Source organism: Girardinichthys multiradiatus, chromosome 24 (genome assembly GCF_021462225.1).
Source record: "Girardinichthys multiradiatus isolate DD_20200921_A chromosome 24, DD_fGirMul_XY1, whole genome shotgun sequence".
Lineage (NCBI taxonomy): Eukaryota > Metazoa > Chordata > Actinopteri > Cyprinodontiformes > Goodeidae > Girardinichthys > Girardinichthys multiradiatus.
The window spans coordinates 7,315,266-7,333,043 of NC_061816.1; the positions used below are offsets into that span (position 1 = coordinate 7,315,266).

At 39.9% G+C, this 17,778-nt stretch overlaps 14 non-coding genes and 1 pseudogene across 14 annotated transcripts; all 15 read left to right on the plus strand.

Annotated features, from left to right (window-relative positions):
- Positions 1-12,432, plus strand: part of LOC124861173 — a 43,552-nt pseudogene extending 31,120 nt beyond the window's left edge.
- On the plus strand, positions 483-556 carry trnat-agu. Its single transcript has one exon. It is a non-coding gene; the product is annotated as a tRNA-Thr (tRNA).
- Positions 790-863, plus strand: trnat-agu. Its single transcript has one exon. It is a non-coding gene; the product is annotated as a tRNA-Thr (tRNA).
- trnat-agu lies at positions 1,097-1,170 on the plus strand. The gene has a single exon. It is a non-coding gene; the product is annotated as a tRNA-Thr (tRNA).
- trnat-agu lies at positions 1,760-1,833 on the plus strand. Its single transcript has one exon. It is a non-coding gene; the product is annotated as a tRNA-Thr (tRNA).
- Positions 2,428-2,501, plus strand: trnat-agu. The gene has a single exon. It is a non-coding gene; the product is annotated as a tRNA-Thr (tRNA).
- On the plus strand, positions 2,735-2,808 carry trnat-agu. Its single transcript has one exon. It is a non-coding gene; the product is annotated as a tRNA-Thr (tRNA).
- trnat-agu lies at positions 3,404-3,477 on the plus strand. Its single transcript has one exon. It is a non-coding gene; the product is annotated as a tRNA-Thr (tRNA).
- trnat-ugu lies at positions 5,281-5,354 on the plus strand. Its single transcript has one exon. It is a non-coding gene; the product is annotated as a tRNA-Thr (tRNA).
- trnat-agu lies at positions 5,942-6,015 on the plus strand. Its single transcript has one exon. It is a non-coding gene; the product is annotated as a tRNA-Thr (tRNA).
- trnat-agu lies at positions 6,605-6,678 on the plus strand. Its single transcript has one exon. It is a non-coding gene; the product is annotated as a tRNA-Thr (tRNA).
- Positions 6,912-6,985, plus strand: trnat-ugu. The gene has a single exon. It is a non-coding gene; the product is annotated as a tRNA-Thr (tRNA).
- On the plus strand, positions 7,580-7,653 carry trnat-agu. Its single transcript has one exon. It is a non-coding gene; the product is annotated as a tRNA-Thr (tRNA).
- Positions 7,893-7,966, plus strand: trnat-ugu. The gene has a single exon. It is a non-coding gene; the product is annotated as a tRNA-Thr (tRNA).
- On the plus strand, positions 9,086-9,159 carry trnat-agu. The gene has a single exon. It is a non-coding gene; the product is annotated as a tRNA-Thr (tRNA).
- Positions 12,433-17,778: the final 5,346 nt, after the last annotated feature.

Below are 17,778 nucleotides of genomic sequence, written 5' to 3' on the forward strand. Positions count from 1 at the left end.
AAGAAACTTTGTGCTGGTTTGAATTTGCACTTGAACTTGTCAAGACTCAAGTGAATGCTGTATGCTTTTAAAAAGAACATGACAAGGCAGTTTGCTACAAAAACATGGTAGGTATACTAGGACATGTATCTCACGAGGTCAAAGAACCAGACTTGTAAATGGAAATTGCTTGTTTTCACATACAGTAGTGTGTTGTGGATGTTAGTAAACCAAAGATCCTGGGTTCAAATCCGTGCAATGCCTTTCAGTTACACTGCTTGATTAATGTCATTGAAAGGGCTTTTTAAATGTGAATAAGTGGACGATAAGTTACGAGGTCATACCATCAAATTTGTAAATAGAAAATCCCACGATCCACAAACAGTAGTGCCTTGTGGATGTTAGAAGAACTATTACCACTGGCACTGTTTAATTCCTGTAGTAGTATATTGCTTCGGGATGTCTCCTGAATTTTTGGAGAACTACCGGTTAGATGGAAGGTAGGTGCTGTGGCTTAGTTGGTCAAAGTACCTGTCTAGTAAAAAGGAGATCCTGGGTTCAAATCCCAGCAGTGCCTTTCAGTTACACTGCTTGATTAATGTCATTGAAATGGCTTTTTAAATGTGAATAAGTGGACAATAAGTTAAGAGGTCATACCATCAAATTTGTAAATAGAAAATCCCACGATCCACAAACAGTAGTGCCTTGTGGCTGTTAGAAGAACTATTACCACTGTTTAATTGCTGTACTAATCGATTTCTTTGGCATGTCTCCTGAATTTTTGGAGAACTACCAATTAAATGGAGGGTAGGCGCTGAGGCTTAGTTGGTCAAAGTACCTGTCTAGTAAAAAGGAGATCCTGGGTTCAAATCCCAGCAGTGCCTTTCAGTTACACTGCTTGATTAATGTCATTGAAAGGGCTTTTTAACTGTGAATAAGTGGACGATAAGTTACGAGGTCATACCATCAAATTTGTAAATAGAAAATCCCACGATCCACAAACAGTAGTGCCTTGTGGCTGTTAGAAGAACTATTACCACTGTTTAATTGCTGTACTAATCGATTTCTTTGGCATGTCTCCTGAATTGTTGGCAAGCTACCAGTTAACTGGAGTGTAGGCGCTGTGGCTTAGTTGGTCAAAGTACCTGTCTAGTAAACAGGAGATCCTGGGTTCAAATCCCAGCAGTGCCTTTAAGTTACATTGCTTGATTAATGTTGTTGAAAGGGCTTTTTAAAAGTGATCAAATAGCTGATTGGTCATGCCTTTTAAGAAAGTTGATTTTAAATGTTATCAACACAAGTACAAGAAACCTTGTGCTGGTTTGGCTTTGCAATTGAACTTGTCAAGACTCAAGTGAATGCTCTATGCTTTTGAAAAGAACATGAAGAGGCAGTTTGCTACAAAAATATGGTAGGTATACTAGGACATGTATCTCACGAGGTCAAAGAACCAGACTTGTAAATGTAAAATGCCTGTTTCCACATACAGTAGTGTGTTGTGGATGTTAGTACACCAAAGATCCTGGGTTCAAATCCCAGCAGTGCCTTTCAGTTACACTGCTTGATTAATGTCATTGAAAGGGCTTTTTAACTGTGAATAAGTGGACGATAAGTTACGAGGTCATACCATCAAATTTGTAAATAGAAAATCCCACGATCCACAAACAGTAGTGCCTTGTGGCTGTTAGAAGAACTATTACCACTGTTTAATTGCTGTACTAATCGATTTCTTTGGCATGTCTCCTGAATTTTTGGAGAACTACCGGTTAAATGGAGGGTAGGCACTGTGGCTTAGTTGGTCAAAGTACCTGACTAGTAAACAGGAGGTCCTGGGTTCAATTCCCAGCAGTGCCTTTCAGTTATACTGCTTGATTAATGTTGTTGAAAGGGTTTTTAACAGTGATCAAATAGCTGATTGGTCATGCCTTTTAAGCAAGTTGATTTTAAATGTTATCAACACAACTACAAGAAACTTTGTGCTGGTTTGAATTTGCACTTGAACTTGTCAAGACTCAAGTGAATGTTGTATGCTTTTAAAAAGAACATGACAAGGCAGTTTGCTACAAAAACATGGTAGGTATACTAGGACATGTATCTCACGAGGTCAAAGAACCAGACTTGTAAATGGAAATTGCTTGTTTTCACATACAGTAGTGTGTTGTGGATGTTAGTAAACCAAAGTTCCTGGGTTCAAATCCCTGCAATGCCTTTCAGTTACACTGCTTGATTAATGTCATTGAAAGGGCTTTTTAAATGTGAATAAGTGGACGATAAGTTACGAGGTCATACCATCAAATTTGTAAATAGAAAATCCCATGATCCACAAACAGTAGTGCCTTGTGGATGTTAGAAGAACTATTACCACTGGCACTGTTTAATTCCTGTAGTAGTATATTGCTTCGGGATGTCTCCTGAATTTTTGGAGAACTACCGGTTAGATGGAAGGTAGGTGCTGTGGCTTAGTTGGTCAAAGTACCTGTCTAGTAAAAAGGAGATCCTGGGTTCAAATCCCAGCAGTGCCTTTCAGTTACACTGCTTGATTAATGTCATTGAAATGGCTTTTTAAATGTGAATAAGTGGACAATAAGTTAAGAGGTCATACCATCAAATTTGTAAATAGAAAATCCCACGATCCACAAACAGTAGTGCCTTGTGGCTGTTAGAAGAACTATTACCACTGTTTAATTCCTGTATTAATCGATTTCTTTTGCATGTCTCCTGAATTGTTGGCAAGCTACCAGTTAACTGGAGGGTAGGCACTGTGGCTTAGTTGGTCAAAGTACCTGTCTAGTAAACAGGAGATCCTGGGTTCAAATCCCAGCAGTGCCTTTAAGTTACATTGCTTGATTAATGTTGTTGAAAGGGCTTTTTAAAAGTGATCAAATAGCTGATTGGTCATGCCTTTTAAGAAAGTTGATTTTAAATGTTATCAACACAAATACAAGAAACCTTGTGCTGGTTTGGCTTTGCACTTGAACTTGTCAAGACTCAAGTGAATGCTGTATGCTTTTGAAAAGAACATGACAAGGCAGTTTGCTACAAAAATATGGTAGGTATACTAGGACATGTATCTCACGAGGTCAAAGAACCAGACTTGTAAATGTAAAATGCCTGTTTCCACATACAGTAGTGTGTTGTGGATGTTAGTACACCAAAGATCCTGGGTTCAAATCCCAGCAGTGCCTTTAAGTTACACTGCTTGATTAATGTCATTGAAAGGGCTTTTTAAATGTGATTAAATGGCTGATAGGTTATGAGGTCATACCACCAGATTTGTAAATAGAAAATCCCGTGTTCCACAAACAGTAGTGCCTCGCGGATGTTAGAAGAGCTATTACAAATGGCACTTTTTAATTCCTCTGCTAGTAGATTCCTTTGGGATGTCTCCTGAATCTTTGGAGAACTACCAGTTAAATGGAGGGTAGGCGATGTAGCTTAGTTGGTCAAAGTACCTGTCTAGTAAACAGGAGATCCTGGGTTCAAATCCCAGCAATGCCTTTCAATTATGCTGCTTGATTAATGTCATTGAAAGGGCTTTTTAAATGTGATTAAGTGGACGATAAGTTACGAGGTCATAACATCAAATTTGTAAATACAGGTCCTTCTCAAAATATTAGCATATTGTGATAAAGTTCATTATTTTCCATAATGTCATGATAAAAATTTAACATTCATATAATTTAGATTCATTGCACACTAACTGAAATATTTAAGGTCTTTTATTGTCTTAATACGGATGATTTTGGCATACAGCTCATGAAAACCCAAAATTCCTATCTCACAAAATTAGCATATCATTAAAAGGGTCTCTAAATGAGCAATGAACCTAATCATCTGAATCAACGAGTTAAGTCTAAACACCTGCAAAAGATTCCTGGGGCCTTTAAAACTCCCATCCAGGGTTCATCACTCAAAACCCCAATCATGGGTAAGACTGCCGACCTGACTGCTGTCCAGAAGGCCACTACTGACACCCTCAAGCAAGAGGGTAAGACACAGAAAGAAATTTCTGAACAAATAGGCTGTTCCCAGAGTGCTGTATCAAGGCACCTCAGTGGGAAGTCTGTGGGAAGGAAAAAGTGTGGCAGAAAACGCTGCACAATGAGAAGAGGTGACCGGACCCTGAGGAAGATTTTGGAGAAGGGCCGATTCCAGACCTTGGGGGACCTGCGGAAGCAGTGGACTGAGTCTGGAGTAGAAACATCCAGAGCCACCGTGCACAGGTGTGTGCAGTAAATGGGCTACAGGTGCCGCATTCCCCAGACCTGGGCTACAGAGAAGCAGCACTGGACTGTTGCTCAGTGGTCCAAAGTACTTTTTTCGGATGAAAGCAAATTCTGCATGTCATTTGGAAATCAAGGTGCCAGAGTCTGGAGGATGACTGGGGAGAAGGAAATGCCAAAATGCCAGAAGTCCAGTGTCAAGTACCCACAGTCAGTGATGGTCTGGGGTGCCGTGTCAGCTGCTGGTGTTGGTCCACTGTGTTTTATCAAGGGCAGGGTCAATGCAGCTAGCTATCAGGAGATTTTGGAGCACTTCATGCTTCCATCTGCTGAAAAGCTTTTTGGAGATGAAGATTTCATTTTTCAGCACGACCTGGCACCTGCTCACAGTGCCAAAACCACTGGTAAATGGTTTACTGACCATGGTATCACTGTGCTCAATTGGCCTGCCAACTGTCCTGACCTGAACCCCATAGAGAATCTGTGGGATATTGTGAAGAGAATGTTGAGAGACTCAAGACCCAACACTCTGGATGAGCTATAGGCCGCTATCGAAGCATCCTGGGCCTCCATAAGACCTCAGCAGTGCCACAGGCTGATTGCCTCCATGCCACGCTGCATAGAAGCAGCAATTTCTGTAAAAGGATTCCCGACCAAGTATTGAGTGCATAACTGTACATGATTATTTGAAGGTTGATGTTTTTTGTATTAAAAACACTTTTCTTTTATTGGTCGGATGAAATATGCTAATTTTGTGAGATAGGAATTTTGGGTTTTCATGAGCTGTATGCCAAAATCATCTGTATTAAGACAATAAAAGACCTGAAATATTTCAGTTAGTGTGCAATGAATCTAAAATATATGAATGTTAAATTTTCATCATGACATTATGGAAAATATTGAACTTTATCACAATATGCTAATATTTTGAGAGGACCTGTAGAAAATCCCACGATCCACAAACAGTAGTGCCTTGTGGCTGTTAGAAGAACTATTACCACTGTTTAATTGCTGTAGTAATCGATTTCTTTGGCATGTCTCCTGAATTTTTGGTAAGCTACCAGTTAAGTGGAGGGTAGGTGCTGTGGCTTAGTTGGTCAAAGTGCCTGTCTTGTAAACAGGAGTTCCTGGGTTCAAATCCCAGCTGTGCCTCTCAGTTATACTACTTGATTAATGTATGTCCAAGGTCTTTTTAAATGACTGATAGGCAAAAGCTCCTAACTAAGTAGCTTTTGGACTTGTTTTGAAATCTTACCAACCTAACTACCAGAAACGTTGTGTTGGTTTGCTTTGCCGTCGAATTTATCAAGGCTCAAGTTAATACTGTATGCTTTTTAAAAATAACATGAGAAGGCATTTTGCTACAAAAACATGGTAGGTATACTAGGACATGTATCTCACGAGGTCAAAGAACCAGACTTGTAAATGGAAATTGCTTGTTTTCACATACAGTAGTGTGTTGTGGATGTTAGTAAACCAAAGATCCTTGGTTCAAATCCAAGCAGTGCCTTTCACTTACACTGCTTGATTAATGTCATTGAAAGGGGTGATTAAATGGCTGATAGGTAACGAGGTCGTACCACCAGATTTGTAAGTAGAAAATCCCGTGTTCCACAAACAGTAGTGCCTTGTGGATGTTAGAAGAACTTTTACCACTGGCACTGTTTAATTCCTGTAGTAGTAGATTCCTTTGGGGTGTCTCCTGAATTTTTGGAGAACTACCAGTTAGATGGAGAGTAGGCGCTGTGGCTTAGTTGGTCAAAGTACCTGTCTAGTAAACAGGAGATCCTGGGTTCAAATCCCAGCAGTGCCTTTCAGTTATACTGCTTGATTAATGTCGTTGAAAGGGCTTTTTAAAAGTGATCAAATAGCTGATTGGTCATGCCTTTTAAGCAAGTTGATTTTAAATGTTATCAACACAAGTACAAGAAACTTTGTGCTGGTTTGGCTTTGCACTTGAACTTGTCAAGACTCAAGTGAATGCTGTATGCTTTTGAAAAGAACATGACATGGCAGTTTGCTACAAAAATATGGTAGGTATACTAGGACATGTATCTCACGAGGTCAAAGAACCAGACTTGTAAATGGAAATTGCTTGTTTTCACATACAGTAGAGTGTCGTAGATGTTAGTAAACCAAAGATCCTGGGTTTAAATCCCAGCAATGCCTTTCAGTTACACTGCTTGATTAATGTCATTGAAAGGGCTTTTTAAATGTGAATAAGTGGACGATAAGTTACGAGGTCATACCATCAAATTTGTAAATAGAAAATCCCATGATCCTCAAACAGTAGTGCCTTGTGGCTGTTAGAAGAACTATTACCACTGTTTCATTGCTGTACTAATCGATTTCTTTGGCATGTCTCTTGAATTTTTGGAGAACTACCAATTAAATGGAGGGTAGGCGCTGAGGCTTAGTTGGTCAAAGTACCTGTCTAGTAAACTGGAGATCCTGGGTTCAAATCCCAGCAGTGCCTTTCAGTTATACTGCTTGATTAATGTCATTGAAAGGGCTTTTTAAATGTGAATAAGTGGACGATAAGTTACGAGGTCATACCATCAAATTTGTAAATAGAAAATCCTACGATCCACAAACAGTAGTGCCTTGTGGCTGTTAGAAGAACTATTACCACTGGTTAATTGCTGTATTAATCGATTTCTTTGGCATGTCTCCTGAATTTTTGGCAAGCTACCAGTTAAGTGGACGGTAGGCGCTGTGGCTTAGTTGGTCAAAGTGCCTGTCTTGTAAACAGGAGATCCTGGGTTCAAATCCCAGCAGTGCCTCTCAGTTATACTACTTGATTAATGTATGTCCAAGGAGTTTTTAAATGGCTCATAGGCGACAGCTCCTAAGCAAGTAGTTTTTAATCTTGTTTTGAAATCTTAAGAACGTAACTACCAGAAACGTTTTGGTTTGCTTTGCATTTGAATTTATCAAGGCTCAAGTCAATACTGTATGCTTGTTTCAAAATAATATGTCAAGGCAGTTTGCTAAAAACATGGTAGGTATATTAGGACGTGTATCTCACGAGGGTAAAATACCAGACTTGTAAATTGAAAATGCTTGTTTCCACATACAGTAGTGCCTCGTGGATGTCAGTAAACAAGAGATCCTGGTTTCAAATCCAAGTAGTGCCTTTCAGTTACATTGCTTGATTAATGTACGTCCAAGGGCTTTTTAAATGTGATTAAATTGGCTGATAGGTTACGAGGTCATACCAACAGATCTGTAAATAGAAAATCCCACGTTCCACAAACATTAGTGCCTCGTGGATGTTAGAAGAACTATTACCACTGGCACTGTTTAATTCCTGCAGTAGTAGATTCCTTTGGGATGTCTCCTGAATTTTTGGAGAACTACTGGTTAAGTGGAGGGTAGGCGCTGTGGCTTAGTTGGTCAAAGTACCTGTCTAGTAAACAGGAGATCCTGGGTTCAAATCCCAGCAGTGCCTTTCAGTTACACAGCTTGATTAATGTTGTTGAAACACCTTTTTAAAAGTGATCAAACGGCTGATAGGTTACAAGGTCATATCATCAGATTTGTAAGTAGAAAATCCCACGTTCTACAAACATTAGTGCCTCGTGGATGTTAGAAGAACTTTTACCACTGGCACTGTTTAATTCCTGCAGTAGTAGATTCCTTTGGGATGTCTCCTGAATTTTTGGAGAACTACCGGTTAAATGGAGGGTAGGCGCTGTGTCTTAGTTGGTCAAAGTACCTGTCTTGTAAACAGGAGATCCTGGGTTCAAATCCCAACAGTGCTTTTCAGTTACACAGCTTGATTAATGTTGTTGAAACAGCATTTAAAAAGTGATCAAATGGCTGACTGGTTATGTCTCTTAAGCAAGTTGATTTTAAATGTTAACACAACTACAAGAAACCTTTTTCTGGTTTGGCTTCGCACTTGAACTTGTCAAGACTCAAGTCAATGTTGTATGCTTTTTAAAAATAACATGACAAGGCAGTTTCCTACAAAAACTTGGTAGGTATACTAGGACATGTATCTCACGAGGGTAAAATACCAGACTTGTAAATCAAAATTGCTTGTTTCCACATACAGTAGTGCCTCGTGGATGTTAGTAAACAAGAGATCCTGGGTTCAAATCCCAGCAGTGCCTTTCAGTTACATTGCTTGATTAATGTATGTCCAAGGGCTTTTTAATTGTTATTAAATGGCTGATAGGTTATGAGGTCATACCATCAGATTTGTAAATAGAAAATCCTGTGTTGTTCACAAATCTATCTAAATCTGTGATAGAGAGCACTTCTCCTTTGCATAGACAATCCACCCCACCTCGCAGGTGTGACATATCAAGATGCTGATTAGACAGCATGATTATTCCACAGATGTGCCTTACGTTTGCCACAATAGACCAGCGCTGGTTTTCTTGTACTTTTGATGATTTTGGCGCTTTATTGGTGCTCCTTTTGCATGAATTACTGCATTAATGCAGCGTGGCATGGAGGATATCAGCCTGTGGTTCTGCTGAGGTGGAAAGGAAGCCCAGGTTGCTTTGCTAGTGGCCTTCAGGTAGTATGCATTGTTGGGTCTGGTTTCTCTCATCTTCCCCTTAAATGGGGGATAGGTGCTGTGGTTTAGTTGGTCAAAGTACCTGTCTAGTATCCTGGATCCAAATCCTAGCAGTGCCTTTCAGTTACACTGCCTGATTAATGTCGTTGAAAGGGCTTTTTAAATGTGATCAAATGGCTGATAGGTTATGAGGTCATACCATCAGATTTGTAAATAGAAAATCCCGCGTTCCACAAACAGTAGTGCCTTGTGGCTGTCAGAAGAGCTATTATCACTGTTTAATTCCTGTAGTAATTGATTTCTTTGGCATGTCTCCTGAACATTTGGAGAGCTACCAGTTAAGTGGAGGGTAGGTGCTGTGGCTTAGATGGTCAAAGTGCCTGTCTAGTAAACAGGAGATCCTGGGTTCAAATCCCAGCAGTGCCTCTCAGTTATACTACTTGATTAATGTATGTCCAAGGAGTTTTTAAATGTGATTAAATGGCTCATAGGCGACAGCTCCTAAGCAAGTAGCTTTTAATCTTGTTTTGAAATCTTAAGAACGTAACTACCAGAAACATTGTGTTGGTTTGCTTTGCATTTGAATTTATCAAGGCTCAAGTCAATACTGTATGCTTTTTCAAAATAATATGACAAGGCAGTTAGCTAAAAACATGGTAGGTATACTAGGACGTGTATCTCACGAGGGTAAAATACCAGACTTGTAAATTGAAAATGCTTGTTTCCACATACAGTAGTGCCTCGTGGATGTTAGTAAACAAGAGATCCTGGTTTCAAATCCAAGCAGTGCTTTTCAGTTACACAGCTTGATTAATGTTGTTGAAACAGCTTTTTTAAAGTGATCAAATGGCTGACTGGTTATGTCTCTTAAGCAAGTTGATTTTAAATGTTAACACAACTACAAGAAACTTTGTTCTGGTTTGGCTTCGCACTTGAACTTGTCAAGACTCAAGTCAATGTTGTATGCTTTTAAAAAGAACATGACAAGGCAGTGTCCTACAAAAACTTGGTAGGTATAGTAGGACATGTATCTCACGAGGGTAAAATACCAGACTTGTAAATCAAAATTGCTTGTTTCCACATACAGTAGTGCCTCGTGGATGTTAGTAAACAAGAGATCCTGGTTTCAAATCCAAGCAGTGCCTTTCAGTTACATAGCTTGATTAATGTATGTCCAAGGGCTTTTTAATTGTGATTAAATGGCTGATAGGTTACAAGGTCATACCATCAGATTTGTAAATAGAAAATCCTGTGTTGTTCACAAATCTATCTAAATCTGTGATAGAGAGCACTTCTCCTTTGCATAGACAATCCATCCCACCTCGCAGGTGTGACATATCAAGATGCTGATTAGACAGCATGATTATTGCACAGATGTGCCTTACGTTTGCCACAATAGACCAGCGCTGGTTTTCTTGTACTTTTGATGATTTTGGCGCTTTATTGGTGCTCCTTTTGCATGAATTACTGCATTAATGCAGCGTGGCATGGAGGATATCAGCCTGTGGTTCTGCTGAGGTGGAAAGGAAGCCCAGGTTGCTTTGCTAGTGGCCTTCAGGTAGTATGCATTGTTGGGTCTGGTTTCACTCATCTTCCCCTTGACAATGCTCCATAGATTATCCATGAAGTTCTGGTCAGGCCAATTTGCTGGCCAATAAAGCAAAGTAACACCATGGTCATTGGATCAGCTATTGGTAAGTTTGGCAATGTGGGCCAGTACTAAGATTCTAAAGTTTGACTCCAATATCCTAGATCACGCTTTCTCAGACAGACTGAGAACTATGATCCCTTGATAGTTGGAACACATTCTTCAGATTGCTTTCTTAAAGTTTGGGACAACTACCCCACATGTATTGTCCCAGTGTTTCATGCAACACTAAGGAATCATGTCAACCATGATGGCCCAACAATGTTCACAGCTTTTGGTATATTGGTGCCATTCTTGTCCATCCCTGTTTCCCTGCCACTGGTAAGATTTTCAACTACCACACAAGGTCTGTGATGCAGCCTCCTCTGCCACCACAGCAAAAACACTAGCAGGTCACATTCAGTTGACAGCCCTGTCCTTCTCTTCACCCAAATGTCCAATACATAATGCTGTTGGTCTGCTATATAATAGCAAAATGGGTCATCAAACTCTGGCCCAAGTGTCGTGGTACCAGTACACTCATGAAACAAGCCTCAACCCTGGCTGGTCTCACAGTTTGCAAAGTTCACAGATGATTTTGGGATGCATTGCTACCACTATTGTCAGTCTAAATCTGGTTAACAACAGCTGACTTGTCTCTTATCTTCTTCTATTATGTAGATTAGTCATAAAGTCTGTAAATCTCAAAAATTTTGAGTTGTAATGTAATAACCACAGCATTCCAAGGTTTTATGTACAACAACTACCTACTGAAACCAGTCTATAAAACATGGATCTGTTTATTGGTTCTTTGATTAGTCAGATGTGTTATATTGTTCTTTTCCAGCTGCTGGAGGACTACATCAGGACTTTTGTGAAGAAGGAACTGCAAAAAATCCAGAAGGTTTTGAGTTTAGATTACCCAGAATTTTCAATGAGTCCGGTGGAGAGTGAGGAGGGGCTGGAGGATGAAGATGAAGAGCAGAGGAGGAGCAGCAGAGAGGCATTTGAGAAGATCACATTGTGTTTCCTAAGAAGGATGAAACAAGACAACATGGCTGACTGTCAGCAAAGCAGTAAGATATTAATTTAGCTAGATCAGTGATGCATTTACCCAGTGAATGAAAATATTGTTCCGTTACTGAAGTGCTTTTCTTTTAGGAAAAACATATTGTTTCAAAATCTTGTTTTTGTCCTTGTTAAGAACTTTTTGCTGCACTTTGTCATCGTGAACTTAAATCTGGTCTGAAGAAGAGGTACCAGTCTATGTTTGAGGGGATTGCTAAAGCAGGACGTCCAACCCTTCTGAACCAGATCTACACGGAGCTCTACATCACAGAGGGAGGGACTGGAGAGGTCAACCGAGAACATGAGGTCAGACAGATTGAAACAGCTTCCAGGTCACCGGATAGGGCATAAACAACAATCAGACATCTTTAAACTCTCACCTGGAAGAGATCAACCAATCAGAACAGTGATGACAAAGGGTGTGGCTGGCATTGGGAAAACAGTCTTAACAAAGAGGTTTACCCTGGACTGGGCTGAAGGCAAAGCCCACCAGAACATCCAGTTCATATTTCCATTCACCTTCAGAGAGCTGAATGTGCTGAAAGAGAAGACGTTCAGCTTGGTGGAACTTGTTAATCACTTCTTTAATGAAACAAAAGGAATTCGCAATTTTGAACACTTCCAGGTTCTGTTCATTTTTGATGGTCTGGATGAGAGTCGACTTCCTCTGGACTTCCACCACAAGGAGATCCTGACTGATGTTACAGAGTCCACCTCAGTGGATGTTCTGCTGACAAACCTCATCAGGGGGAAACTGCTTCCCTCTGCTCGCCTCTGGATAACCACACGACCTGCAGCAGCCAATCAGATCCCTCCTAAGTGTGTTGGCATGGTGACAGAGGTCAGAGGGTTCACTGACACGCAGAAGGAGGAGTACTTCAGGAAGAGATTCAGAGATAAGAAGCAGGATCATCTCCCACATCAAGACATCATGAAGTCTCCACATCATGTGCCACATCCCAGTCTTCTGTTGGATCACTGCTACGGTTCTTAAGATTTATTGAAATCAAAAACTGGAAAAGAACTGCCTAAGACCCTGATTGAGATGTACATCTATTTTACAGAAGTTCAAGCTAAAGTGAAGAAGGTCAAGTATGATGGAGGACCTGAGACAGATCCACACTGGAGTCCAGAGAGCAGGAAGATGATTGAGGGTTTATTCCCACAAGGAAAGTCCTTTAGTCCGCTTGTTTGGTCCGAAACAAAAGCGGACTTTATTTTTTTCATTTGGCGTGGTTTGTTTTCACATTGTACTTTTTGCAAGTGAACTACTACTTGTAAACAAAGCCACGCGGGTGAAGATCATTGCTCCCATTGGTCAGAAATGACGGGGGCGGGACATATAGCAGACTCGGAAATATAGGTAAACAACTGTAGACATGCTGCGCAGCAACTGTTCTGCATTATTGAGTCGTTATTACAGCTGCAATACTATTGTGAGAATCAAGAGCTGCTCGATCAACACAGATATTGCTGTTATTTTTATAAATGTAGAACAGCGTCAGAGAAAGCATGAACCCTGTCCCACAACATGCCAGAGGCGTTGCTTAGCAACATACAGCTGATCAGGTATGATTTCACTACAACTTTCACCTTTGCTAGGGGCTACGGTGGCTTGTTAAGTCCAAAGAGACGTACAGGTCCTTCTCAAAATATTAACATATTGTGATAAAGTTCATTATTTTCCATAATGTCATGATGAAAATTTAACATTCATATATTTTAGATTCATTGCACACTAACTGAAATATTTCAGGTCTTTTATTGTCTTAATACGGATGATTTTGGCATACAGCTCATGAAAACCCAAAATTCCTATCTCACAAAATTAGCATATTTCATCCGACCAATAAAAGAAAAGTGTTTTTAATACAAAAAACGTCAACCTTCAAATAATCATGTACAGTTATGCACTCAATACTTGGTCGGGAATCCTTTTGCTGAAATGACTGCTTCAATGCGGCGTGGCATGGAGGCAATCAGCCTGTGGCACTGCTGAGGTCTTATGGAGGCCCAGGATGCTTCGATAGCGGCCTTTAGCTCATCCAGAGTGTTGGGTCTTGAGTCTCTCAACGTTCTCTTCACAATATCCCACAGATTCTCTATGGGGTTCAGGTCAGGAGAGTTGGCAGGCCAATTGAGCACAGTGATACCATGGTCAGTAAACCATTTACCAGTGGTTTTGGCACTGTGAGCAGGTGCCAGGTCGTGCTGAAAAATGAAATCTTCATCTCCATAAAGCTTTTCAACAGATGGAAGCATAAAGTGCTCCAAAATCTCCTGATAGCTTCTCATTGTGCAGCGTTTTCTGCCACAGTTTTTCCTTCCCACAGACTTCCCACTGAGGTGCCTTGATACAGCACTCTGGGAACAGCCTATTCGTTCAGAAATTTCTTTCTGTGTCTTACCCTCTTGCTTGAGGGTGTCAATAGTGGCCTTCTGGACAGCAGTCAGGTCGGCAGTCTTACCCATGATTGGGGTTTTGAGTGATGAACCAGGCTGGGAGTTTTAAAGGCCTCAGGAATCTTTTGCAGGTGTTTAGAGTTAACTCGTTGATTCAGATGTTTAGGTTCATAGCTCGTTTAGAGACCCTTTTAATGATATGCTAATTTTGTGAGATAGGAATTTTGGGTTTTCATGAGCTGTATGACAAAATCATCCGTATTAAGACAATAAAAGACCTGAAATATTTCAGTTAGTGTGCAATGAATCTAAAATATATGAATGTTACATTTTCATCATTACATTATGGAAAATAATGAACTTTATCACAATATGCTAATATTTTGAGAAGGACCTGTACGTTTTCTGTACTTGGTGCAGATCGGGGCCGATTCATATTCAGACCATAAGCGAATCGCACCAGAGTCCGTTTGAAAGCGGACCGAGAGCCTTTTTTTGAGGTGGTCTCGGTCCGGTTGTTTGGTTCGGACCAGGGTTCGTTTTAATGTATTGGGAAAACTGGCTTTTGGTCAGCAGCAGAAAGGAAACCTGATGTTCTGTGAATCAGACCTGACAGACCAGGATCTGAGGAGAAAACTGTCTCTGATGTTTCTTTCTCTGAATGGAGATAAATAAATGTTGACTTTAGTTTTTAATTTAGTCACCTTCAGAGAAACATTGCTGATAAACTGATGGAGATGATCTCAGAGTGTAACATTTGAAACATGTTTTATGATCATCTGTGACCTGGTAGATCAGGTGTTGGTTAGTATGAACTGCATGGGCTTCATCTAAAACCAACTGTGTCATGGTTTAAACCCAGTAAACTGGAGAAAAGACAGACAGGGAATGAAACACAGAATAGAATAAAAAAGATTTCATTTTGACAGAGCTCCAATGACAACTTTCCTGCATTGAAAATACAACAATTGTTTTAAGACATAAAACATTTTTTTTTCCTTTTTTATTTCCTTGTTTTCCTTCAAATGGTTTTAAGAAGCAACATTCAGCTTTCTGACCCAGTAACTCATTTTATTAAGAATTAATTAAGAAACTAAACACATTTAACACGACTAAAACAAGATGAATTGCTAAAGGAAAGAACTTAGTGTGTCGTGTGAATTATTCATGATGTGATTTTTGATCAGTTATTTAGATTGAAAATAAAAGCAAATAAAAGCAGAAGGTTGCAGTAAACAGATAAAATGATTCCTTGGTCGGCTGATCTAGAAATAATCTGTTACTGGATACAAATTGACATTTACCTTCAGAAAGTTCAACCATGTTTTCCAGCTGGAGCCAAACACTGTTGAGCTGGAGGTCACCTGTGCTGAAAGCCAGCAGATAACCAAACCCCAGCATGATTTAAATGTGTGAAAACATCATAGAAGAAGAGGAAGGGAGGAAATAAAGCTCCGACAGCAAGGGATCAATGTCTGTGGTGACGTTAACTTCAGGCCAACCGTGAGAATAAGAAGATAAAAGTCCAAAAAAAGACAGTAGATGTGATTCAACCAACAGCTCAGTGTGATAGACTACAGTATTAAGAACATCTAGTGTCCTAGTTCAAGTCCTCAACTGACCAATATCCTTTTATTAATTAATCTTTAGCATAAATTATGTTGAGATAGTTTAAAAATCTTTAGACATTTTTTTCTAACTTTATCAATGTATTCAACTTGACATCAGTTAGTAAAGTTGAAAGAAAATTCACATTAGCTGACGAACCACCTGCTGTCAGCTCCATCCATCAGGTTGAGACAATAGGTCAGAGGTCATGACTGAAAGGCTTTAGGAGATGACAGCATAGTGTCTGGTTGGATAGCTCAAGGTGTTTGTTTAGAGCTCAGCAACATGGAGGTCATGAGATCAAGACTGAGATGTTCCTTGTTTTATGAAGAAAAAAACTGAACAATTTGAGAGAAATTTGAACAACATTTCAAAGAATTTAACCAGAGGGAGTCAATAAGTCAACATGATGGACTGTAGGAAGGAGATTCAAGAAAGACTGGCTTCAACTTCTCATCAGGAGCTTATTTGTTGTGAAGAACCTGAGAGGTTATATTTTGAGGAGTTCAGGGTTCAAACTGAAAAGTTGAAAAGCACCAAGAGAAGAGAGCTAAGAAGGGAGTGGACCCGATGGTGTGGAGGAACTGTCTGTGACCAGAAGATGCCAGTGGTGGAGTTCCTGGGTTCAAGTCCTGCCTGAGACGACCTGGAGAGAAGATCTAGACCTGCTGCAGAGAGTGGGTGAGGGGGCCGTGTCCCCTCCCCGGATAATCAAGAGGTAAATGGAGGAGGTTATGATTTTCTAAACAACACAAGCTCAATATTTTATTGCACATTCTGGATCTTCTGCAATATCACTGATTTCTCTTCATTTGGTCAAACTAAACTTTGATACCAGTGACTTTAAACCTGAAACTGTATTAAACTCACTGGGAATGTAGAGTTCTACTGGGAGAACAACAGGAGAAACTTTGGACCTGAGTAGAACCTGTAGCTGCTGCTTTCTTTCTTCAGCTTCTGGATCTTCTCAATCAAAATGCATTTAAAGTTGAATTCAGATTAAACTTTCTTACATGGAAACTCTAAAACAGATAATCCAGATTGGTTCAACACCAACATCTGATCTGAGTTTCAGCAGAAACTTACAAAACATCTCAGCATCAGCATCTGGAGAACAACATGCTAAATTCAGCTAAACTGCTGAAAGAAGTTCAACCAACCTTCAGAAACTCAACATCTCAGCTGAACTCAAGTCTCTGAAGACAGTCAAACATCTTCAAGCAGTTCAAACCAGTTAGCATGTTCTGCTCCACATGCTAACACCAACATGTTGTGGAAGTTCTTCAGCAAACAGATCAAACTCCAAAGCTGAGCTAGAAGAACTTTGGATCTAAATGACCTCAGTTAGTGTTTCAATGCAACAAACTTTCATTTCAATCCAACATTTAAACCAATCTCATTGAGCTCATCCAGAAGCTGGAGAACCAAAGCAGCAGTTTCAGGTCTCCTCACATCTAAACCTTCTCCTCTTCCTCACCATCTGAGCTCCACATTCACAGTCACATTAATACAGCTACAGATTTAAAGTCACTGATTGAAATCAAAGTGTAGTTACCCAAATGTTGGCTCCATGTTCTTCCTCCATCCAGACCAGCTCAGGTGAAAGGTCAGACTGTCAAACAGGAAGTGAAGGTAGCCTCCAACAACAGGGCTGGATATTTGGACTGTCCACAGATCACAAACTGGAGAAAGGACAGAAACACAGAAAAATATGTGATTTATTGAGACACTGATCAAGAATGATCATCTCTGCAGTGTCTCAGCTCAGTTACCTTCTGCTACAACTAATCTGTCCACTAGAGGGAGCACAGAAACTTCCACTTATTCTCCTTCAAACCTAAAGATGAAATAACTGCATTCAGTGTTATTCAACAACTTTGTTAAAAATTTCAAAAAAGAAATGTTCTTTTGTGAATAAAATGATCTGTACCAACCTGAAGTTCAGCTTTTCTTTGTGAAGATGTTGACATTAACTTTGAGGGACTAGAAAAGATTCAGGACAGAAACGGTGAGATATCTCAGGGACTGCAGCTGTACCTCTTTATTATGATATAGTTTTGTAAGAACAGCAAGAGGATTTTATTATTGCTTTTTAAATCTATATATTTCAGCACAGAGAGGATAAACACACTTCTGAACATAGAACAAAGTGACAGAATACTTGTTCTGTAAAATATAGCATTAATAAACTTCTTTCCAACACTGCTGAATAATTTAGATGAGTACATGAGTAAAGCTGTTGATTAAATAGTAGTAAAACATATAAAATGTACGTCTGGATCTGTATGGTTGGATGAACCACAGCATCAAAGTACAGCCGCTACATTCCTGCTTCCACA